We start from the raw sequence: 24,594 nt of genomic DNA, 5'->3' as shown, positions 1-24,594 counted from the left end.
TATGACCTTATTCTTAAAACCATGTCAGATAAACCGCCTGCAAACAGATATTTTTTTTTCTTTACTAAGTATTTAACAACAGATCTTATATAGGCAGTGTGTTCAAAAAGGATCAGGCCAAAGGGCAAGAACAGGTGATTCATCAAATGGCAGGAAACAGGATTTTCATCTGATTTGGACCCTGCTCGCACCTCTCTGTTTTCCATGATCTTTGGTTGTTTTCTACCAGATGCGAAATCACTTTCTGGTCATCTTTCCGAGCATAGATTGTTGGTGAGGCACACAGAGTAGCTACAACTGTGGGTCGCTTCAGAAAATCCTTCAGACGTTTTTTTTTGTCCATATTATTGTAGTAGAATTTTAAAGCCTACTAACAAGATAAGCAAAGGAGGTAGGGTCATGAGTAAATTTGATATGTGTGCGTTTCATGAATTCTCTGTTACTGTCACAGGATGTCACTGAGGGCACACAGTGTACTGAACATGCTAGACACAGTCCTTGGACAGAAATGCAAAATGTGGAAGATGGTTTAAAGGGTCAAACAGCGAGGTGGCAAGGAAATCTTGAAAGGAACTTTTAAAAGGCTCTGATAGTTTTCTACCTGCTTCCAAGCCTCTGGCTCTTCCTCTGTGTGAAATGACAGTAAACCCTCTCCGTCCAGATTTTTGTGTCACGTGCATACGTTGGGCTAGCTCAGGGCAGGCTCATGGTGGTGACCAGGCTGCATTGCTTTAGCAAAATGCATGATATTTATAGGAGGAGCGCAAAAATCCCAATCATCCCGCTTTACGTATAACTATAAATTCATTTATACTGGCCCTTTCCTATCCTGTCCCCACTTTTCCAGACATCTTCATATCTGTTGTTCTTTGTTGGGCAAATCACTTTCAGAAACACATCACAAAGTCTAGAAGACACAACTAGATTTGATCGGGGTACTTACAAACTTTAAAACCCCATGAGAATAACAAAAGAGAATCCAGGAGTCCCATTCAGTAAATTCCCCCTGCTTGAGTAATGAGCTTAGGTCTTTTGATCGATTTGCATTTGTAGAAGACTGAGGAATCAGTGTCATTCATTTCCCCAAGACAGTCTAAGTGGGTTTCTTTGATTATGATAAAGACGTGGGTGTGGTCAATGCTATCTTCATATTCCTTGCGATAGAATGGTGGTAAGCCCATGCCCTTGATTTTCCTAAAGATCTTTTCCCCCTGACAGGTTCTGTACAGCCTCAGCTGGGGGTGTGGCTTTAGGCGTGCTCCTGGTGAGTTATTCATGACTCTCCACGTGATGCCGGCCGCCTCCTGCAAGCAGTTCTTGCAGATCTGAATTCCAGGAAATGGTTTGCTTCCCCTGAGGAACTTGGGCATTTTTCTGCTGTGGCTAGGAGAAGCATGTACCGCTTGTGTTTCTCTTTTTGCTCTGCCTGCTGGATTATCACAAAGCCAAGGGTACTGCTTAACTTGGAGAGCGCTTTAGACCACTATAATGAGTAACATTTTACTTCCTCCATCTACCAGACTTTCAGTTCTAGTTTATATTTCCTCTGGTCCTCATTTCTAATTAAACAAAAATATTTTCACGCTATACAGGTTTGGTGAATTGCCTTCAATTTCTCGTAGGCTGAGAAGACATGAACTCATTAAAACTTAAAAATTACATAATGAAATAAGCAACACCAAGCAAGAGTGCTGTGGTAAATGGCAGGATCATGTTTTTCTCGTGTTCATGCGTTGCTCATTACCGTGGGATTGCTCATGATGGGTGTGAGGGAATGACCGCAGACGGGACCTCCAGGACACCACCGCAAGCACTGGGAACCAGGCAGCGTTCAGCTTGCGAGGCTCCTTCTTGCTCTGTTTGGTTCAAACCAGAGGGACCAAATCCAGCCTTGGGTGGCCATCACCACAGGAGAGGACTTCTCCCCAGTGACTAATGCACTGTGACTCACTCCCAGCAAAGTGGCTGTGTTGGTGGTGGCCTACCCGCTGGCTTGGTTTAGCAGCACTGGGTGGGGAAGGCACAGAAGCATCAATGTTCCCCATCTGAAGGTGTGCTTTCGCCTCCCTCCAAGAAGGCCGTTCTCCAGCTATTAGCATCCCTATAGCTCCCGCTTCACTTATTCTTTTGCTGCTTAAAAAAAAAAAGTAGAACAAAATCCACACTCACTGAGTTCTGTGTTTTCCAATGATCTTCTCCTTCTGTCCTTTGCTATCCATTCAGGTGCTGATGCATTTTCAGGAAGGTTTTTTTCCCAGGGTTCAGGAGAGGCCTAGGGCTTCATGTATGATAGACAAACATTCTGTCACGAGGTAGATCCCTAACTCCAATTATTTCTCTTTGATTCTACACCTCAGCTTTTTCTGATTTCTTTACTGGAGACTCCGTTCTCTCTCTCCTTTCCCTCCCTCCTTTTCCCCTATGTAGTACACATGTGATCATGTGAGTAAGCATGCCATGCTTGGCTTTCATGTGGGTACGGGGCATCTGAACGCAGGTCTGCATGCTTGCATGGCATCTCCTCAGCCCATTCTTGGCCTAAGTCTTCGAATAGGAAAGTACTTGAATTGCTTCATCAGTAGAACTGGATAAAATGGAAGATGTTTTCACTAGGTTAGAGAACTTGATTTAAATGGTCCTGGGCTTCACCTGTAGATTTCTAGCTGTAAGGTTAGAAAATTCAGATAAGAGGCAAATGATTCTAGAGAATAGATACTTACTAGATTAGATTCCCATCAAAACAATTCTGGTTTTTGTGTTTGTTTGTTTTGACTCTGAATCTGAATCTGACACCCTTTTCCAAAATAATCTCAGCATGTATATGAAATGAAAGGTTATAGCAGGTCATGGCTGTGCAGCAGATAACGGACTCCAACATTACCTCTATTTCCGATACTAATGCTTACTCTTTGCCTCTTCCCAGGGGAATCCTAGACTTAGACAGGGTTACAGCTTTCCAGTAGGCATCGCAAAGCTCAGCTTGCCCATGGCTTAGAACTCAGAAGCCTGTACCCCGAAATGCATAACTTGTTCATCAGCCTCCATTCAGGAAATATTTTAGGGTCATCACAATATATCGAGTACTGTCCAAGTCACCAATGAAGACGCCAACAAATATAAATGATTAGAAAAACAAGCAAGCATTAAAACACCTCAGTCTTCAGATACCTAACTTTTTATGGACCAGACAGATAACACACCAGTGAAAAATGCCCTTGGTAGGCAGGTGCTATGGAGTTATCCCCACGGTGGGCAGGTACTATAGAGTTATCCCCACGGTGGGCAGGTACTATAGAGTTATCCCCACGGTGGGCAGATGCAGTGGAGTTATAGTCCATGGTGAGCAGGGGCTATGGGGTTATACCCCACAGTGGACAGGTGCTGTAGAGTTATACCCCACAGTGGGCAGGTGCTGTGGACTTAATCCCCCATGGTGGGCAGGTGCTGTGGAGTTAATATAGCTGTGAAGGAGTTCAGAATGGACTGGGTGTGGGCAGAGAGGGCATCCCAATCCTGTGAGCCCAGAGACTCAGTAGAAGCCTGAGAAGACAACCTGAGCGAACAGAGAAAGGATGCGTAAAGGCCTGAGGCCAGGTGGTGGGATGTATGTTGGAAAAGTTCTGAAGAGAAGTACAGCTGCAGAAGCGTGTGTGAGAGAGCTCGGTGTGGAGAAGCAGGCCCAGGAGGGTGCTGCAGGCCATGTAAAGGGTTCGGTTTTGACAATGACTCAAAACGAGATGGGGAACCATAAGGCTGTTCTGAGCAGAGAACTGACAGGGCCTGATGCAGTGCCTCAGAAAAGTCATTTGACTGTTGAGTGGAAAGCCGGTGGTTGGAGGCAGAAAGGGAAAATGCTTAAGGAAGAAATGAAAGACATCTAGGCGAGGGTTGGTAGTATATTTGCCTAAAGCAGAGATGGAGGACGTGGCTGGGATCTAAGTATATTTTAAGGACAAAGGTGATAGGTAGTTTTGCTGGTGATAGATGTATTGGCAGCAACAGGAAGGGGAGACTCAAAAAGCTCCTGGCTTTTCACTTGTACTACTGGAGGGATGGAAGAACGGGGTTAGGAAAGGTTGGTGTTTGACTTCATGAGACTGAAGGGACTCACTCCTGACAGGAATGTGTGTGAAGGCGAGGTCTAAACATGGAGCTGACAGAGTTGTCCAACTCTTTCCAGTTCAGACTTCATTCAACCCTGCTCAGAGGAAACTGAGGCAGGAAGAACAAGATGGAGGCCTAGCTCTTTCAGAGATTCTGAGGAGAAAATTGGGGTATAGATTTTGCGGTCCAAGTCAGAAGAAGATTTTTGTTGTTTTTTAAAGAAAAAGAATGAGCCGGGTGGTGGTGGCGCACTCCTTTAATCCCAGCACTTGGGAGGCAGAGGCAGACGGATCTCTGTGAGTTCGAGGCCAGCCTAGTCTAAAAGACCTGGTTCCAGGACAGGCTCCAAAGCTACAGAGAAACCCTGTCTCAAAAAAAAGGAAAAAGAATGGATTATGAATAGTCTTTCACATTTAATTCGTTTTTAGAAAAGTCCGATTAACACGCAGGCAGGCATGTCTTCCACTGACATAACAGCAGCTTTGCACATGGGTGCACACATAGTTTCTGCATGTATGTGAGCACACGGCTTTTGCACATGTTTGCTCTCTCTCCTCCCTCTCCCATTCTCTTTCTCTCTCTCAATCACAGGGGCTAGAAATGAAATCCTTTGTCTTACTGAGAGAAATATAACATTACAGCCTAACATGGCTAAAGACCCCACAGATAAGAAACACAGTACAGGTTACACATTGGGATATTCCCATAGGACCTAAATATTGCTTCATTATGCTGATGCAGAAATAGCAAATTAGGACATCTAGAATTCCTTCTCAAATGATGAAATGTGCAGTCTGTCCCTAGAGGGTATTGACTCTTTCACACTTGGGGAAAAGGGACAAACTCTGGTCTTAAGATCTTGCATCTCAGCTCAGTCGGGGGTGGTGGAACTGGTCATGTCCGGGACAGCCCCAGCTCTGATAGGTCAGGCTGTTTACTCTCATTAAATTCTGCATGGAGCTATGATACCAGATGCCATGGGTTGCTTGCAGAGAGAAGAGGCAGAGCATAGGCTAACGGGGAAGGTGTCTTCTTAGTGTCTTGCTCTTCCGAGCTACTAAGCAGACAAGGCTGCCTTCTGGGGAGGGTCTGGACAGAGTGCTGCTGCATGGAAAATAAGACACCATGCTGAGCAAACTCGCAACAGCTGCATGTTTCCGGGTAGGATAATCTGTTGCTGCTGAGATATTTGTGTAAAGCACTCATACCCTCCCCCAGAAGTCCAGAGGAAAAGAATGTTTTGAAATCCAAACTTGGTTTTATCCAGGTTTTAAAAAGTCTCCCTGTTTGCTTAATCCTCTAGGATGAGACTGTTTTTCATATTTTCCATTTTTTTTTTCTCAGCCTGCCTGAAAGGAAACACCCTTTGACAGTGATAATGGAGATGACAATCCCCCCCCCCCACCACCCCCCAGTGACTGGGAAACCCAAGGCTTGGAAGGATTCCCTTTGTTCTCTCATTTCTGCCCAGGACAAATGGAGGGCACTCTTGCCTTCCTCCTTGCAGGTTACGGTCCTCACTGTAGCTGGACTTTGGTGAGAGGAAGGGAATTTGGCCTGGTTCTTGCATCCCGCTCAGGGAAGTAACCGAAACAGTGGATAACTGGATGCTATTTCATGTGTTTGAGGTCCCTGGACTGTAAGAATGATGAGTCCTGCCCTGATGGGATTAGTGAGAGCTGGTGTCTGCTGCTGGATGTGCGAGTGGATTAGGATGTGACCTAAGGCCTTGCCTCAGTTTACCATGCAATGGGCAGCAAGCACAACATCCATAAGATTGTGTTAGATTTTTATGGAGAGCCTGATTACCTTCAGAGCAGTAAAATGCCCGGAGCTTTGTTAGTTGAAGAGAGTGGACACAACGTCAGATAGGTTTGATGTGGTTGGTGAGGGAAGTCCATGGCTTACAGGGGTGGGGCTGAGACAGGCATTAGATATTTCTTTATTGTCACCCATAGAGACTTCCCTAAAACCCTATCTGTCAGAGGAGAGGGAGAAAAAGTTGAGACTGGTATGTTACCTTTGATTCCTAAATCATTTGGCAGTCAGAAATTCTGTGATCAGAGGGTCGCGAGCAGCAGGAACTGCAGGGCAGCACCTCCAGGCTCTGAGTATTGAGGGTTTTATTTACCTTTTCTGTCACCTGACGCTTGTCAGGGTGAGTTAGAGATAGGGCTCTTCCATCTGGCTTCTCTTTGATCCTAAGTGCAGAGGCTGGAGTCGCAGTTAGACAGGCTGTGCCTTCCTGCTGTGCCAATGACGGACATTGTCATCTGCAGCTGCAAAGGAGAGGAGCCTGGGAGAGGAACGAACGGGACGACGTTAATACTCAGTGTTGCTTGCCATAGGGGAACTCATTCACTTAAAAACCTTTAGTTGGAAATTTGCCAAGGAAATAGTATTTTTTTCTGCATCAATATTTCCTGGTCAGTAGCGACTGGATGTGGTAGTGAATAAAGTAGTCCCATGTTTGCAAAGCCCTTTCAGGCCCGTGTTGTTAATGATAATTCAATTCTCACTCCCTTTCTCCCATTGAAATGCAAGAAAATAACCTGTGCAGACAAAAAAGAAAGTAGACGGCTAGTCTGTGTGGCTCTTTCCTGCCTCTGCAACAATCCCTTTGAGTGTGTCCACCCTCAGGCAGTCCTAGCTACTCTATCTCTTCAGAAAACTGCAGGTCTCGTAGCTGCTAACATCCAGCCCTCGGCTGGAACGTAAAGAGATTAGACTTTCAGGTGCAGTGACTTGAGCTACTGATGTCTCTTTTTGGAGACGCCTCTGTGGTCCCATTTAGCTTACTCACGGCTCTTCCCAGGTTACAGACCCACTGCCATTTATGGCTCCCTTGGTTCTGTCAAGCAAACTCTACCCTCACTGGAAGACTCAACTTTGCTCTACTTGGTTGGTCCAACTAGGAACATTCCGAGGAAAAGAAGTCCCTTAGAAACCAAGGAAAAGAGACCAGGGGTCTATCACCTCAGGCTAGAGCATCTTGCCAGGAAGTTGCTAAGAATCTCCAAAAGGTAATTTGGTCTTTAACACAACTTTAAGTACAGCCGTGGAACTGAGTGCTTCAGAGAGGAAACTAACTAAAATGTGTAAAACCAGAAACCAATTGTTCTTAAATCTTTTTTCCTCTTGCTAATAGTTAGAATATAAAACCAGTATTCAGAAGTAGCTTGAGATCTCAGGAGGACAAACAGGAATTGATTTGGAAGTTATTAACCACAGCATTGTGCAGTGTTTTCCATATGCTGCGTCAATAGGGGCTCAGCCAGGTCCGGGTACTGTAAAACCTATGCTTGAAATATATGAGAAAAGAACCAATAAGGGAGGTAAGGGCCATTAAAACAGTTTTCAAATGAAAAAGAAATGACCAAGTCCTGGGGAATGTGTTTCATCTGCCCTGAGCTGCCTTCCCATCATGCAGTGAGAAAGTGAATGACAAACCGGCTTCTGAGTTTGGGAGGATCCTCCCTAAAGCCATCCTGAGGAAAACAACTTTCTTAGCAGGAGACTTTTCCTCAGGCTGATCTCCCTAATTCTGACCTGGGGGCAGGGGGCTGGATTCTCCGTTTGTCTAAATCCCATTTTACATATCCTGAAGCAGCCTGGCCACAAGGAGGTTTCAATGTATTAACACAGTGGGAATCACAGCACCAAATGGGTGCTCTCCAAAGGAACAGCTTGTAGCTGTGAAAAATACAGGGTTTCCAAGGCAAAAGACAGAGCCCCAAAGCGGGCTGGGCTGTAAGTCTTTGCTTATGCTGTTCTTCAGGCCACATTGCACTGACGCTCTCAAAGGCAGGCAGGAAAATCCATCCATTCTGGGCCAGATTCAAACAAAATGGCTATGAAATGAAGCTTCCGTTCCAGGCAGAAAAACAGCATTCACATTTGGAAAACTGACGAGATGTTAGACCCCTGTGAGCATCTGTAGTGAGGTCGCTTACCTGGGCCCCTCACAGAGATGTGAGAAGAAACCAACATTATAAAAAGTGGAAAGGAAAAGAAAATAATCGTTGCAAGAACCTGCCTCCACCTCCATCGTGCTGTAAAGCCGGATGGATGTCTGGCCCTGAGCAGGTATGGGAGTGATTTGCCAGGGGAATGGCTCAGCATTTGACGGTGGTGATTTCCATATTGATAAGTTGGAGGGCAGGAACTGGGATTCCGAGCATTCCTCCCGTTCATATTCCCATCATGGTGGATGTCAAATCACACCTGTGGGTTAGCATTGGCTCGCGCATCAGAGTCACATAGGGACGTTATCCTTGTTCTTGGTGCAAGGATGCCCGCAGTCCCCAGACTTGGGAAAGTTCGTGAATTTTGCCCTGCACTCGATAGTCCTCATTTTGTGGAGAGAGCTCTTTTGGCAAACTGAAGGGGTTCACAAGCCACCTAGCCTGGAGGTGAGGTCCCTTGAAGTGACTCTCTTGAACAGCTACCCACTGTCACCTGCCTTCCCTGCTGCTCCTTGACAGGGGGGCCCTGTGACTCCATTATTCTTTGCTCTCTGAAACCTTACCAGCTGGCTGTTTTCTTCCATTCGAGGCTGTGGCTCTGTGACTTAAATGGGGCACATTTAATTCTCTCCTCAAGTAGCTCTCAGGTGGCATCGCCTAAGGACTGTGCTCTCAGCGTCACCTGAGCATACCATTTCTGATAAAGCCCCGTCGTGCAGGGTAGGATGAGACCAGCATGCCAGATCACACAATCATTCTGGAGCTGCAAGGTTGATGACTCCCTTATGAGCAAGCCTGTACCCCCAGTCCTGCCTTTGAAGGGAGGGCATCACATTTGGGTTTAGCATGGCTTCAGCCACATGCATCCTTCAGGACTGAGTTGCATGTGGAAAACCCCATCTGCTGTATGAAAACTTTGAAAGCCAGTCGGAGAGCTGACCAAATCCTATCTGAGCTGGTGCCATGCACAGCCTTTTCTGTGGATGTATGATGAGGAGAGAAGCCATTAAAACACTTCTTCCTAAAGAAGAGAAGCAGTTGCTTGGTGCAACTGTGGGTAGAATATCTCCAGATCACGTGGTGCTGCAGAGTGTTCCGAGCCCCAGGATGTCAGGACACCATCTACTCCTTGCTTCCCCCAGGATGATTTGTAATACCCAGAACTTAGGAATGTTCTGGAAGATTTATGAATGCGAGGGATTGCCAGACTAACTGGTTCTGTTGGTCCCATCCACCACTTTTTTGTGAGGGCAACAAGAGCTCAGGATAGGGAGGCCTGAAATCCTTGGTGCTCTGGATTTTAAAGTACTCCAGACCTCTACTTTTGTAATCCTTTAAGTTGGTCTTCTAAATGCTGGAGGGGAACAAGATGGTCCAGTGTAGCCAGAGGCACATCTGTGTCCTGCCTGGTCCTGCAGCCACTTATATAATAATCATTTAGAGGCTTAATATTAACTACAAACTGTTTGGCCTATTAGCTCAGGCTTATTAGTGGCTATCTCTTAAATTCAAATTAACCCATTTCTGTTAGTCTCTATTTTACCATGAGGCTAGTGGCTCCTTGCCTCACATCTTGCTTCCCTAACAGCTGCTGGCATCTCTTTTGGCTCCACCCCTCTATTCAGTTTGGCTTTCTCGCCTAGCTATATTCTACCATCAACCAATAAAAGCAACACATATTCGCAGGCATACAGGACATCCCACATCAGTCCAGAGTTCTGCCGATGCCTTTTTACAGTGGAATGTACCAAGAGTTCTTTTTAAATGAGACGGATTCACATGAAAATGGCCTCCTAACTCACCCTATGTTGCCTATATGAGCCTGGGCATGGGCCATGGAGATGTGACGTGGAGTGTGAGCTGACTTCTTCATGAAAGTAAGAAATCTAAACTTTTCCATCATCCTCTAAAAGTCACATGTGACTTCATTTCCCACGTACAAAACAGGCTTTTGAAAAGCCTGCTATCTGCATATGTAGACTGAATATATTGAGATCTGAAGGCAGAAATCATATACGCTATTACAGCCCTTCACCTAGAATTTCCCTTCTGATGTTGATCCAAAGGAGGTCCTGGACTCAGGCTACACATGAGCAGGGATTGTAACACAGCACACCATTGCTGTTGGGAAAGACATCTTTCTCCTGCGTATCAAGAGTCAGCAGATGACTCCTTACCCCCGGCCTCTGCTAGAGAGCTCTCTTACCTTTCTGTAGCTCAAGAATGCACACAGCTGTGTGTAATTTTAGGCAACGTGAACAACCTAGGTTTGGGGAATGAGGCCTCACCCATTTCTTGGAGGTTCTGACAGTCAGTGGTTATAGCCCAGAATCTCCCGCTGTGTTCAGTTCAACATCAGCTTCAGCAGGCATTAGCTGTCGAACCAGCTGATGCCCTCCTGGAAGATGGCACCACTGTCCTACCCATCATCTGAATGCGCTGGCGTATATTTACCGTGAGCAGTAACGTACAGAACCAAACACATATGTCCTCGCTTGGACCCCCTTGCCACAAGAGGCACATATTGTAAAGACAGCTGGCCCGGGCCAGGAATGCAGCCTGTGATCCCGGGAGAGAGGTGGCACTTTGACCCCATAAGTGCAGCTCCACTAATTGAATGCAATCGTCACGGACTTCAGCCACCACAGTTGCATGCCTGAGTCAGCACACTGCTGCATTTTTTTCAGGAAGTAAAAATGTGCATTAGGAACAGTGATGGAAGATTCCAGTTCACTTTGCAACCCTAAATTCTGTCTTTTGGCAAAATCTCACAATACCACCGCAGACCCAGATTGTCTAACAGGTTTGTTGTTAAAAGATGAAAAAGCACAGAGATGCATTCACACGGATGCTTTAAACCACCCGAAGAGCCAGATGCTCCTGTAGCTCGGGCTGGCTTCAAAGGGATCCCTCTCCATGGAAGTGCACAATATGTTCTACGCCAAAAATTGCTCTGTGGGATGGAGGCCTGTTATCCTCGGGTGAATACTGTGTCCCTCGGGGAAATGGGTGGCTTGGGCCTTTTCAGACATCGGTTTGTGACTTACTGAACCTACTCGTGTTCCCTATGCTCCTCTGTAATCTCCAGCTCATAGCACTGCTGCTCAGCCTCAGGCCTCGGGCTTCCTGAGACCCCTTCCTGAGGCCCCTTCGTGTCAAGGTTCCCCCAGAGACTGTTTGACATCTCAGCCTGCGGGAGAATGAAGTCCAAACAAGAACTGCTAATATTTGCATTCCTCTCTCCTTTCACGGACGAGAAGAAAGAGACTGATTCTTAAAAAGTGATCCCCACTTCCTACAAGCCCCTGGCAGAGGTACCTCTTGCCTGGTGCCAAATCCCTTCCCCAGCAGCTGTTTGGTGATTCCGTGTCACCAGGCTGACGGCAAAATCCGCCATAGCCTTTTAATTACCTGTTCATATTTCTGAAGTTCAGGGCTCCGTGGCACAGGGAGGGGATAAGCCCTCATTGTAATGGACTTTCAGTAAGACTATCTCTGAGATAAGAGTACTAAATCTTGGCAGTCTTTCGGGAGCGCACACTTTGTGATTACACACAAATTCTTGGCTCCCCAGAGCCGTGTTGTAAATGGAGTGTACGATGCCGGGCTGGGTAATAAGATACTGCAGAAATGTCTGAGGGTAAGGTGCACTTTTGCTTTATTTATGAAGATAGACATGCCGGTTGAGGGCTTAATCACAGCTGATAAATCATTTTAAGAAAGCCTATTAGAACCATATGCTGATTTTTTTGCATTAATATGGTGTGTCTGTTTCTAGTCTAAGAAGACAGGGTTTTTTCCTCTTGTGCTCTGTGTCTCTACAGTGTGGACTGTTTATCTGTTTAAGTGATATCCCTTGTGTGGGAGTATTTATCTCTTTAAGAGGCACCATTAATAAAAGAAGGTGAAAGGAAATGGGGACGGAAGAAGGAATGAGGGCGCCTGTTGCCTAGTGCCTCTGTATGTGTGCATGTATGTGTGCGTGAGTATGTGTGCGTGTGCGTATCTGTGTTCATTCATGTTTGCTTGTGAATGCTCACTGTGTGTGTGTGTGTGTGTGCGTGTGCATGTGTACACAGGTATGTGTATTATAGTATCCCAAAAGAAAGACTCTAAGACCTGAGAGCAGGAAACATCTCAATTCGTTTCGGAAGGCCGTGGACCGCTCCTCACTAGGCATAAGGCAGTCATTTCAGCCCAGGTGGCTATAATACTGTAGTAAAAGATTATCTGAAGTTGGGGGCGGTGTACTGACATTTTGGTTACCTCACTTCTCCCCAAGCTAGTGGAGCTTGGCCCCAGGAACAGGTCCCAAGGCTCTTTAATGAGAGCCATATTGGGGCTCCAGATTGGAGCCAAACTCTGTTTATCACTAATTGCAGGGGTTCCTTGCAGAACTTTGCTATTATTTCCTGATTATATCTCTGCTCTTTTTTGTTATCTTGCCAAAATTCAAACAGTAATAATTGCATGATTTATTGTTTATTTGTAACCCTTCTACTGCTTCAATCACGTTATGCAGTAGATTTCAAAACAGCAATTGCTTCTTCTAAATGCGTAATTTCTTTGGCCTTCCCCAGGGAAGTCTGCATGTGTGACCCTCACTTGGAAGTCTTCAAATCCCTTCCATCTCTAGGATGTTATCTTGGACTGTGTTTATAAGGGCTGATGTTGGTGTAAAAGGCTTGTGTGCCAGGAGGATGAATTTTATCCCTAGAATTTTAGCTAGGTTGTGTTATATAGCAGCAAAGTTTCTTTCCAACTTACAGTTTCAAAGACAGAAGCAGACTAAAAGCCTACATTACATTCATTTAGACATGGTGAAGAAACATAACCCCATGCTGTTAGACACCATGACCGTAAACTAGTAAGGACAAAATTCATTGTCGTTCCTCAGCCATCTTGTCAGATACTGTGTTTGAGATTTCAAGCCCCGCCCCCCCTCATGCTCATCACCACTATCTTTCAAGATAGGTGTTTTACACCAAAAACTAGACCCGAGAGGTTTGAAGAATCTGTTGGAATCCACAAAGCTTGGACATTTTAGATCCATTGTCTGTAGAGGCCTCTGTTGGAAACTACGTATTCCCTCATGCTTCGCATTTCGTCTTCCTTTGCTTTCCTGTGGAGCACCTGTATTTTAACACAACTCACCTTTCCCACCAATGTCCAGGGGAAGCTTCGCATACCACCACGGCATGCTTGATCTCCACAAATACATGAAAAGGTCTTGCTAGCTCTCGCTCTGCCCCCACCATCGAGGCTTTGGCAGCCCCTCCCAGTTGAGCTTCACAGTCTTCCATGTTCCGCAGATGTGGCTATGGAAAAGGATGGTTGACTGTGGAAGCTCCACATGAAAGACGGCTTGCTTGTCTTGTGTGTGGATTTTTTTCAAAACTGGGAAAGGTGGTTTACTCCTCTCACGTGAGTTTCCAGTCAGGCCTGGAAATTCTGAGGGTGATCTCAAGTTGTTGTGGTACATGTCCTTCAACACCAGTCCTAGGGGTGGGCTTTTCTGGAGGAAGGTACACTTTTGTGGGGTACAGATGCATCGGGAGCTGATGTCTGATATGCAAGCATGAATGTGCTTACCAAAGACAGCACACACAGCAGGCGGCTGGCGTGGGGCTTCAAGGAAATGACTCGGGATCATGGGCATTGCTATGCCTCATGTATAAGTGCTGGCTATAACCAACTGTGCCACTGGAACCCCACACACTACTGTTCCAGGGTACCACAGATGTTTTGGCAGGCCACTGACAGATAGACTCTGGTGGCTGTTTAAATGCTAGATCTTAAAGGAAACGCTGCCACTCACTCCCCTTCCACCCCAAGCTTCAACCTCTGGGAATCTTTCCATGGTGTCCTCCAAGCTCAGTCCAACAAATGTTTATGGAGGCTTTAACGTGTCCCAGGTGCTGTTCAAGGTGGGCCAGGTGCCAGGGCTACATTCTAGTGGGGGAGCCGCTAGTTGCAGAGGGAAAATTTGGCCTTCTTGATAGGCCTTGCGCTCTTCTGGGATCGTGCTCAGAGTACAAACAGGGATGGGTGTGGCAGCTCACCAGGCCTGCGAATTCCTCCTAATCTGAACATGGCTTTATTTCCAGTTTTCTTTTTCCTTTGTCCCTCGTGTGTTTTCTGTTCCAATAGAGTAAACCATGCTACCCTAGTCCCGCCCATTGCTTCTCTTCCTGGTTCACATAGTCATCTTTTCCTGAAAGATCTTCCATTTCCCCCCATCCTTGACCAAATCCCTAGAAGCTAGCAGTGAGACCCCATGTGACACGCCACCTCTCAGAGGTCCTGCCTGCCCCAAGCCCTCAATTCCACACTGCTCTGTTGGCCTTTAGATGACTCTCTTAACTTCCTTGCTTGTGTGCTGATATATGCTGTGTCAACACAAGGCTATCCCTGCCCCAACTTCCCATCCTCAGCATCATGTGCCGCACATGGAAGAAGGTCCCTGAAGAATCACCGAAACTCAAGAATGAATGAAAGAATGCTCTTATCCTCTGCTGGGAGATGCTTCCAATAATGAGTTAGAAACTGTTTCTCTAAAAACTAGACATACAAAAAAACCAAACCAAACAAAAACCTGATAATTCATGAAGAAGGCAAGGAGGGCACATCTAGTACAATTATTGGTTAATAACCACACTATATGGGAAATTTTGACCTGAAAGCAAGAAGAGTTTGAATAAGAAATTTCTCTATTTCTTTAGTAAAGTGTGTACATTACAATCATCACCATGCAATATGGTATCAATCAGAACACAGCTACTTACAAAAGGTGTGACAAATGTTTGTGCCATTTAACAGGGATTTTCCACCTCAGGACAGCGTGTATGTGTGTGTGTGTGTGTGTGTGTGTGTGTGTGAGAGAGAGAGAGAGAGAGAGAGAGAGAGAGAGAGAGAGAGAGAGAGAGAGAAAGGAAGGGAGGGAGAGAGACAGAGAGAGTCAGAAACAGAGAGTGACAGGGAGAGACAGGGAGAGATACAGAGAAACAGAGACAAAGAGACACACACAGAGAATGGTAGGTATCAGTGTTAGGTACTGGCATGTAGCCTAACATTGTGAACTCCAGTCTTCTAATATGCAAAATAGCAATAATAACCACATATCTTCCAGGATGTGGTTGGCGGTGAATGAAACTCATATGTCAAGTACCTATACGCTGTGGTTTTTGATTATTCCTGCCCTTACTCTGTTCACTGTAAATATTTCCAAACAAACCAGACTTCTAAGATTCCTGTGCCGAATCTGGCATGGGGAAATTGAGCAAACACTGCATGCTTATAGCTTTTCCTAGCTTTTAGATGGCAGTTGCTACTCAGAAATCCCTTTCATCACTGCAGTATGCCCAAGGACTGAAACCTTGCAAAGCTTTTGTTAAAGCTTAGATGGGGGCTCAGCATCTGTGACCCTTAGAACGGGAGGTGATCACTGTGTTGTTACAGGTGATTGTTATATAAATCAAAGGTCCGAGGCCTTCTCCTGAAGTCTTCCCTTCACAACTCAGGTAATGCAGGAAACCCGGTATTTATTTTTTAGGAAGGTTTGACAGATGGTAGCGGGGCCACCTTTCAGAGAGGTAAGATCAGCAAAAAGACTGTTCGAGGATGATTTGTTTAGAACAAGTGAGAGGCGAGCTCATGAGACCAGCAGAAATTAGATCTTAGCGTCTTTGGAAGACATTTGCCTCTCCCTCAGTTTATGCATGAAACCATTTATCCTGTGTGTGCTAGCTTGCTCTGACTGCTTTGACATCTGAGTGACTTCCTGCAAAGACACACTTCCTGATAGGATCTAGGTGTTTCAGATTAGCAGAATTTTGATGGCTGTAGAACATTGTTGGAGGGAAAAATTAAATCCTTGGCTTTAAAAATTCACTGTCAAAGTAGAATTCCACAGTGTAGGCCAGTTTGGTCTGACAGGGAGAAAGCAGTCTGCGTGGACCAGCTATGTAAATGGGCCAAGGCCAACTGTGCACAAAGGATGCGTTCTAGTGCTTCTGGGACTGGGGTCCAGGAGAGAGTCCTGGTCCGCACACAGGCCCCGCAGCGGAGAGCGCAGCTCTGAACCATAGGATTCACTCACCCTTGTTTCTTTTCTCCTGACACAAAGGCTGCAAACTCAGACTGGTCCTTCATTCCGTCCTGTGGCCATGAACCCATTCACATCTTATTACTTCTGCAGTAGGTTCCTATCGTACACTGTCTGACATGAAAGAAATATTCAACACAGCGTTTTCAAAACTTGTCGTTTAACCACAGAAACTTTTTCTTTGTGTGCCACAGCTATGAACACCCCAAAGAGTTGGGAACCTGCGGAAGCAGACAGCGTGTCTTGTGTAGCTCAAGACACAGCTATATTGACAGACTCGCTCCGGCTCTCTCTCGCCCCATACTTCCTCCCCACCATACTGTGAATGTACATAAAGATTTCTCGAAACTTTAGCTGCTAACCTCTACTGCCCATGGGCGATCTCGTTGTCCTGAGAGGACCCTAACAGGGTCCCCTTTCACTGTTCCGTACTCATCAAGAGCAGTACTCCGTGATGAAGAGGAAAGTCTAACAGGTTAGAGCTTGCAGGGAAGAGGTTGACTATAGCTCTGGCTTTCAGCTGGTGGCCTACTCAAGTCATGTTGGGCTGCCGAGGATGCTGGGGTGGGAAGGGTCAGGGCGACTCCCCGAGTGACTCCCTGCAGAGGCCCCCCTGACAGGCAAGAATGGGGGGGGGGCGGGGGAGGTGTCTGTGAACACAGGGAAGGAGCGAGGCAAGGGAAAAGACATCAAGATGTCCCAAGTTTCCACAGTTTTTATCAAAAATATTTCCATGACTCATCTTGTGACTTCTCCCCGAATTTGACACGATAAATCTACTGGTCTAAGCATAATTAAACTCTAATTACCCAAAAGCAAATGGTGCTGCATTTAAATCAGCCCTCTTGACCTTGAACCATGCCATCCCAGGTGGGGACAAAGAGGAGCAGCGGTTGTTTCTCTTTCTGCCCCATTCCCCTGATCTTGGGGGTTGGGGTGGAGGGTACTAAAAAGAAGGCATTCTGAGGAAAGCGGCCCAGGAAAGGCCGGAGAACAGGGCTGGTCATTGTTTCCTTGTTTATCCATCCCTGCCAGGAGATCTAGTGGGCTCTAGTATTGTCACTGCCCTCATTGTGGTAGAGTGTTTGGAACACCTGACAGCATCCCCAGTCGTTTACCAGCTCAGACCAGGTACCATAAACCCTCATTTTCTATTTTTATCACTTCATATCCTCATCATCATTTCCTATCCTCTGCATCACTTCCTATTCTCGTCCCTTCTTAGACTCAGCATCACTTCCTATCACATCACTTCCTGTATTATCATCACTTCCTATCCTCATCCCTTCCTATCCTCAACACTTCCTATCCTCATGACAGCTCCTTGAGTCAGGTTTTATCACAACCTTCTGCTTCACTGATAAAAAATGAAGTTCCTTGTTTAGCTTTGGAGCCTGTCCTGGCACTTGTCCTGTAGACCAGACTGGCCTCGAACTCACAGAGATCCGCCTGTCTCTGCCTCCAAAGTGCTGGGATTAAAAGCGTGTGCCACCACTGCCCTGAAGTTCTTTATTCTTAGTCACTTATGGCTCTGTGTGTGTGTGTGTGTGTGTGTGTGTGTGTTTCTCAGTTGCTGCACTTGCTCTTGACTATTTGAATTAGGCTCTTAGTCTACCTGATCTGGCTTTTTCTTCACCATGTCATAAACAGGCCAGGCCATGCTTGACCTGGAAGTCGTTGAAAGGCCTGCTGCTGTGTACAGTCATCAAAGGGCACAGGTTTGCTATGGCTGTGACCTGGGATGGTGCCGTGGTCCTGTCGGACCCCAGTCCAGCCACTCAGGGGCGGTGGTTTGGGTAGCCATCCATAATGCATGGAGTTGTAGCCAATGTCAAGGGCTCCTAGTGTCCAAGCAGGAAATTGTGATGGAGAAGCTGAAAAAACATATGATCCCATAAAAAGCCGCCTCTGGGGGAAACAAGCCATTAGTCAGCCTTATTTATTTATTTTTCCTTCTGGCTGCAAAGTTCAATACATAGGAAGGAGCTGTGATTATCATATAAAAGGCTATGCAAAATGCTCTCCAAGAAAGCCGCACAAGGGAACTTTACCCTGGCCCTTGGCCACAGTCAGCTTTGTTTGTGTTCTGATTCAGAGTCCTTTGACCACGGTTGAGATGGCACAAGTGTGTCCCAGAATAAACAAGCAAGGCTTCAACTCTCCAGAGGCCTCTCTCATCTCCCTCTGCATTCTGTCCTTTATCTGACACAGAGGCCAGGGAAGAGGACTGCTAGGGGCCCTGGTCAGATAGGGCCAGGGAAGAGGGGTGCTAGCGGCCCTGGTCAAATAGGGCCAGGGAAGAGGGGTGCTTCTGGGAAGAGGAAAACCAGTTTTCTCCATGGAGTGACACTCTCCAGGCAGTTCTCGTGCCTAGGAGCAGTTGGCCAAGGGAGTTGGTTTTCTGTTCTCTTCTGGGGATGCAGGTCTCCAACCCTGGTGGAGCACTTCACCCAAAAGTACCAACAGAGATGAAAGGCTCTCAGACCAACATGCTTGGGCTTCAGGCATAGGAATTCCCAGAAGAAAGCCCAGGGAGCTCTGGTCCAGTTGCCCCTCGCATTGTTGTCTGTCTGTCTAGCATGCTAGAAGATTGCCCACGGGCTCTTGGATCCTTCTCAAGTTGGAGCGCTGTCTTTCAGAAGTTTCCGGACATGACAAAGACCAGGACATCCTTATGAGGCAGATTGTGAGGTCCAACCTTCTAGGAAGGGCAGATGGATGCTCTGGCCTGACACATTAACTCAGTTTTCCCTCCTCCCCCAGAGCCATCTCTGGCTTGGCCAGCGAGGGGAGAGGATGGCAAGGGAGCAGCGTTTTATAATCATCATCTCACACAGCCATCCATTCTGTAATGACTGTAGAACACCTCTGGGCTACATCACCAAAGCACAAAATAATTTTCTATAGTGTATACTTGGAATTTTTTCATACTAGTGTGTTCTTTGCATTTACTTTGCGTGCAAGAGTATTTAAATACCTTCTGAGACAGGCCACTGATGTGTATGTCTTGGAGCTGTACATGGAGCTTGGTGTGGTTGCATATGCCTTTAATCCTAGCGCTTGAGATATAAAGTCAGAAGGTCAAAGCCAGCCTGACTACACAGCAAGTTTGAGACTAGCCTGGACTCCATAAGCCTTGGTTTCAAAAACAAAACAAAATCCAGAAAGAAAAAGGAAAAGAAATGGAGCCTGGATGGCCAAAGACAGGAGATAGTACAGATACTGGGATCCCCCGACACAGTCAAAGTGTGATTTGGGGTTCCCTGACACAGTTAAATGTGGTCTGCTGAGCTGAGTATAAGAGTGACTGAGGCTGGACCTGTTCCGGTCTGTGCAAAGGCAGAGTGGAGATCAACAAGAGAAACACATTACCTTTACAAATCCTGAAAAAGCATAGCGCTGACTTTCTGGGGTGAGTGCGTGTAGCAGGGAGGGACATAAGGGCAGGAGGCTGTCCCGAGAAAGGGGACCTGGATTCCATTCTGAGCCCCCGGTGTCATCCTCAGAGCATGTATATGTCTCATGTTGTCCCTTCGTTTCACATTGAGTAGTCCTGGCCACACCTTGCCTTGATAGAAAGGTCGGTTGAGTAAATCAATGTGACCGAGTTCAAGTAAAATATTTTAAAATGTCACTTATATAAACACCGAGGGGGGATCTGGGCATTACCCTCCCTGGTTTCACTTATTTTAACTGGGCACAGGGCCTCCATCCTGTGTTGAAATCCCTCATGCTGCCATTTCCTCTGCGTATTTGTGGTGGAGCGGACATCATTTGCTCAGCTGTAAATCCTCTACTCCGGGCACTCTCTGAGTGTGCAGAGGGGTATTTTGGTTCTAATGCTCGTATTTTGCTTTTGCTTTAGAGAAGATTTGGGTTTGTAAAGTTTAAAACCAAAGGAAAGTTAGAGGTGGTGATGGACGGAGGAAGTCAGGCTGCCCGCCCAGCTGGTGCGGGTCGTTTGTCATGGTGTGCTAGGTACTGCTATGCGCTTTCTGGTTTTTCTATAGCAAAACAAAACAGGAAACCTGGAAGGCAGATGCTTTTATCTCCCTGGTTTTACACGTGAGGAAACAGGAAGAGAAGGACTCGGATGTCTGCTTGGTGTCACCCAGGCAGTCGACGGCAGTGCTGGGCATTGAGTTCCAGACTAGACGCTGTCCTCACCCACTGTGAGAGAAGTGCAGAGTCTGTATCAGGCTCAGGCATACTCCTCGTTGAAGAAAAGTTTGCTTTTTCGTGAAGCTTACCATACATTTGACTCCTCTAATGTTCAGAGAGCTAGAAAAAACACTGGATCTGGAATTTGAAGACTATTCGAGTCTGGGTTCCACCCATCACTGCCTACTAAAGTTCTGGCCAGTCAAGTAAATGCTTATTCATCAAATGTGGAGGTGCTGACCTTCCTGTGGACACCACATGGGCTGTAGGATGAAGAGAGAGCATTGCTTCGTCATCAAACACTGAAAACCTTCCTGCCGTCAAGAGAGGTTGACAATCAATGGTGAAGGCCAGCATTTTGTAACTGTTTGACCTTATAAGCGTTAGATACCACAGCTCTTCTAGACACCCAGGAGAGTGAACTTGACACCGACTGCTTTAGACTGAGGAGGAAACAAAGAAATCACTTGACCTTGGGCTCTGGTTTTGCGTCCTCTCAGGAAGAGTCTAAGTTAGGAGACTCTTCTGCAAATGATGGTGAGAAATGACAAGTGTTGCTACGTCTTTTAGACAGCTTGTGGATACTTCAAGTGATGATGGTGGTGGTAGTGGTGGTGGTGCTGATAACGACAAAGATGATGATGAAATATGTATACAGCTCCTTTGTAAAATAGCATCACTGGGGGAAGAATATATCTTCTTTTTCTTCTTCTCCCGACTCAGAGTTTCTCTGACTAGCCTTGGAGAAGAGATTAACGTGTTTCTATTTATGAACTGAGATTATCTAGGGATGTGTTCTTTGCAGTGAGCTCTTCAATTTGGTCAAAAGGGATATATTGTCTATGCATTTATTTCTTTCTCTTTTTGAATGTCTGCTGTATTTGTCATGATTTCGACCTTCTCCAGGTGTAACTTGCCCTTCTTTCTGAAGTCATGGATTTTGGTAACTTTCCTTGTCAATGCAAGTATGCACAGCAGTGCCTTTTCTTCTGAGCATGGCTTTAGTGGCATTATACAAACACAGAGTGCTTTACATTTTAAATTATGTGTATTTGTGTGTACGCATGTGCAGATGAGTACAGGTAGCCCTGGAGGTCAGAGGTCACAGTGCCCTTGGAACTGGAGATATAGACAATTATGAGATGCTAGTCATAGATTCTGGGCACTATCTCTGGCCCTCTGCAAGCACATTTTGTGTTCTTAACCACCGAGACATTTCTCCCAGCCTTATTTTCTAATTTTCTCTGTGGTCTCAACTTTAGCACATGGGTTACCTGGGGCCATATTATTTCTGTTCCAAACATTTTAGAATTTTCCAAGCTTTTTCTGTGATTGACCCAAGCTCAGTTCTGCCCTGAGCAGATACCGTGGCATGGGCAATTCTGGGAAATTTGCTGAGATTTATCTTATCATTAAAAACCAATGACCTTCTATCACATCCCACTTTGACAGTTTAACATTGAAATTTTTAGTGTAATCACTACAGAGGTCATTGTATATGTCACCTGTAAGTTGCTTAAGCCTATGTGCCTCAGTTTCCTTTTGAGGAAAATGAAAAGAATAGACGTGTTTTTTATAAGATATGTCTTATAAGCATTTATTTTGGTAATGCATTGGAATTTTTTTTGAATTGTACTTTGCGTAGAGTATTGGGTAAATTTGGTTGTTTTAATTGTTAGTTAATTAATACTGTTATTGACTAATCTGTAGGGTTTAATGTACACATCCACAGCCTGTAAATAGTCTACCTTATCTTTCTACCTTACCCCCTGCCCACTACTGGCCTGGGAGGCATGTCTACTAAATATCACCTCTAAGCATCCCGGTCTAAGAACTCAGTACTGTTGTTTCCTGTGAATTCATGGACAAAGTAGGTAAGAAAGACTAACTGAATGGTTGTTTTTCAAGACATTTTCACCAGTCTGTTCCCCATTCCCAAGAACCCTCCTTATTGATAACACATAACAATCGGCTATTTAAATATTTTGTGGGTGGTGGCTCTGTCAGGTGCTTCCTAAGGATCTGTATGCTCTTCAAGTTAGGGGACGGTCTGCTGCACAGTCAGTAGGCTGACCCAGCTGGCAGTGAAGGCAGAGGCCCCTGGGAGGGAACAGATGTTAAGGCTCTCAGCACTTAACATCGTTCAAAGACAAAATCCGCCTTCGTCATCTTGTGGGAACTGTGCAAATGGTGGTTGATGGATCGACCGTCATGGTGTCAGTTCTGGAAATAAGCACAGACAGTTTTGGTTACTAGTCCACCATCACCCAAGCCATAAAGCAGGCGAAATGGACATTCTTTCTCATTCATTAAGCATAAATTGTTATGGCTACGTCCAAGGATGCATGCTACATGTGTAGCTAGTGAGGGGGTCTTTCAGGGAGATCTGCCATCGAGACCAGAGTCTTGAGAGAAACTTCTCAAGAAACACTGAAGACTTCAACAGATTTATAAAAGGCATTGCCATCTCTGAGGATGCTAGCTTTTCAACCTTGCTTGTAGTATGGAGTACCCTGGCCTCCTGCTCGCTATGAGTTCAAATGGACCAGCAATTTTTCCGAGTGTTAAGCTATTCAAATACCCTGTGATGTTGCAGTCTGAACTTCATCCTTCCAGTGTGCCTCATTGCCACTTTGCTTAGCAGTTCTAATATATAATGCCTTGGGAAATGTCTCTAAGATTCATTAGCTGCCCTCCTGTGGGTGAATGAGTTTATGAGATTACCTCCTGAGACCATGCTTTGGTTTAGAGGAGGTGATCATAGGTAGCTATGATCGCCGTGGGGCCTTGGAGGTGCTGGGTAAAAGAGCCCTGTAGTCTGAGGCTGGGCGTGTGATCTCAGAAGAGGCTTCCTTTTTGGCCCGAGGCTGCATCTGTCTGTGTCTTCTAACCATGTGTCCCAGTGGATTCTCCACAGCATTTAATGCGATAACTGTTCTTATGCCCTCGTAGTAACACCATCGCTGCACGTCCCCAGCACCCATGCTTATACTAAACGTCACCCTTCTGTATGGTCCTTCAACGGGTGCATAGCTTTTTGTTTTTATCTTAGCTTTTACAGTTGGAGCTGGTTTTAAGAGCAAAGAAGAATTAAGAATAAGAAAGTAAAGTGGTGGAATTCTCAGGATAACCAGATCAAACTCTGACAAAGAAAGATGCTCAGGGATGAGAACCAGAAAGGCCTGTGAGTTTTTATGGAAAATCCACAGGTTCTGGTCTAAAGCTGCTTCTCAAAAGTCATTGAGTTCTTGATCTACTATTAAATGTCTAAAGTAACCAGTCTACACCGGAGGGGCTTATGCAGAAAACAAACTCTCAGAATCAGTCAGCAGACCCACACCTAGTCCGGTGTGTTAGTCCTATGTCAGGAGATCAGCGATAGTCAATAGCTAAGAAGAGTTGTGTTAGCAGCACACAACTCTTGATTACAGGTCTCTGTCAAACCAATTCATTTCTCCATCTCAGTGGTTTCTGCTGTCATTATCAAGATTACCACGTTCTCCTTTTTGTTGAGTTCAAAGGGTTCTCTTCTGTGTTCATTCCGGTTTCTCCCGTAAATCCTACTTGACCCGTGGCTTGCTTACAGCTGTTAATCAAATATACTTACGTGATTATATAGCTGGCCATGGTGGTGACCCTCTATAATCTTAGCTCTTAGGCGAAGGATCTCAAGTTCAAGGTCAGCAAAAGGAAAGGAAAGGAAAGGAAAGGAAAGGAAAGGAAAGGAAAGGAAAGGAAAGGAAAGGAAAGGAAAGTCGGGCCTGAGAGATGGCTCCAAAGGTAAAGGCACTTGTCACCAAGCTCTGTGACCTGAGTTTGATCCCTGGGACCTACATGGTGGAAGGAAAGAATCAGCTTCCACAAGTTATGCTCTGAGCGCCGTGTGCATGGGTGGTATTCACATAGAACAGACTCAATTAAAGCTTAAAGGCTAAAGAAGGAAACACTACTATGGATGCTGCGAAGCCAACGAACCTTTGAGGAGAGAGATTGCCGCTCAAGACTGGTCTGAGCATGGCCCCAATGGTCGTGCCCTCAGCGCTGAGAGAGTAGATTCCATTCTCACAGCCATGTTGGAGGTAGTTGAGATCCGGAAAAGGGCGGCAGGCTGCCTAAATAACAGTTTGCAGTTAGTGGAGGGGTGAATCCCATCCAGACGGAACCCAGACCTGATGTTCCTATTTATTTTTAAATAAACTCCTGCCATTTATTTTTAAGAGCCACCAGTCATTTTCCCTGCTTTTAGTATGTTTGTGGTTC

At 45.8% G+C, this 24,594-nt stretch overlaps 1 protein-coding gene across 1 annotated transcript in view; it reads left to right on the top strand.

Annotated features, from left to right (window-relative positions):
- Positions 1 to 24,594, top strand: part of Creb5 (cAMP responsive element binding protein 5) — a 315,746-nt gene that overhangs the window by 20,943 nt on the left and 270,209 nt on the right. The gene's annotated exons all lie outside the window — the stretch shown is intronic.

This window comes from Chionomys nivalis, chromosome 1 (assembly GCF_950005125.1).
Source record: "Chionomys nivalis chromosome 1, mChiNiv1.1, whole genome shotgun sequence".
In the NCBI taxonomy this organism is placed as follows: Eukaryota; Metazoa; Chordata; class Mammalia; order Rodentia; family Cricetidae; genus Chionomys; species Chionomys nivalis.
The sequence above is the reverse complement of the archived record's forward strand: the minus strand, read 5'-3'. Positions and strand labels throughout refer to the sequence as shown.